The sequence below is a fragment of the Arachis hypogaea genome, chromosome 3, assembly GCF_003086295.3.
Source record: "Arachis hypogaea cultivar Tifrunner chromosome 3, arahy.Tifrunner.gnm2.J5K5, whole genome shotgun sequence".
NCBI lineage: Eukaryota > Viridiplantae > Streptophyta > Magnoliopsida > Fabales > Fabaceae > Arachis > Arachis hypogaea.
In genome coordinates this window covers 127,952,336-127,953,326 of record NC_092038.1, presented here as the reverse complement: position 1 = coordinate 127,953,326, position 991 = coordinate 127,952,336, and the positions used below count along the sequence as shown (strand labels likewise).

General features: G+C 41.4%; 1 non-coding gene across 1 annotated transcript; it reads right to left on the bottom strand.

The window, feature by feature from the left end:
- Positions 1-554: 554 nt before the first annotated feature.
- On the bottom strand, positions 555-658 carry LOC112793623 (small nucleolar RNA R71). Its single transcript, XR_003198322.1, has one exon. It is a non-coding gene; the product is annotated as a small nucleolar RNA R71 (small nucleolar RNA).
- Between the last annotated feature and the right edge of the window lie 333 nt (positions 659-991).

Sequence of the window (991 nt, the reverse complement as noted above, 5' to 3'; positions counted from 1 at the left end):
CATGAGTAGTAACAAGGATAAAGATATTCTTGTTGAAGCCGATCCTGAACCTGAAAGGACTCTGAAGAAGAAGCTAAGAGAAGCTAAGAGAAGCTAAAGCACAACTCTCTGGAGAGGACCTGACAGAAATTTTGAAAAAAGAAGAAGACATGGCAACCGAAAATAACAACAATGCCAGAGATGTAAGGAAGATGCTTGGTGACTATGCTGCACCAACTTCTAACTTCTATGGAAGAAGCATCTCAATTCCTGCCATTGGAGCAAACAACTTTGAGCTTAAGCCTCAATTAGTTTCTCTAATGCAGCAGAACTGCAAGTTTCATGGACTTCCATTAGAAGATCCTCAACCGTTCTTATCTGAATTCTTGCAGATCTGTGATACTGTTAAGACCAATGGGGTTGATCTCGAGGTCTACAGACTTATGCTTTTCCCCTTTGCTGTGAGAGACAGAGCTGGGACATGGTTGGACTCACAACCTAGAGAAAACCTGAACTCTTAGGACAAGCTGGTCAATGCTTTCTTGACCAAATTCTTTCCACCTCAAAAGATGAGTAAGCTCAGAGTGGATGTCCAAACCTTCAGACAGAAGGAAGGTGAATCCCTCTATGAAGCTTGGGAAAGATACAAGCAATTAACCAAAAGGTGTCCTTCTGACATGTTTCCAGAATGGAGCATCATATGTATATTCTATGATGGTCTGTCTGAGTTATCCAAGATGTCATTGGACCACTCTGCTGGTGGATCTCTTCATCTGAAAATGCCTGCAGAAGCCTAGGAACTCATTGAAATGGTTGCAAATAACCAGTTCATGTACACTTCTGAGAGAAATTCTGTGAATAATGGGGTGACTCAGAGGAAAGGAGACCTTGAGATTGACACTCTGAATGCCATATTTGCTCAGAACAAAATATTAACTCAACAAGTCAATATGATTTCTTAGAGTTTGACTGGATTGCAAGCTAAAGACGCCTCCTCTGAAGGAGAAGCTTA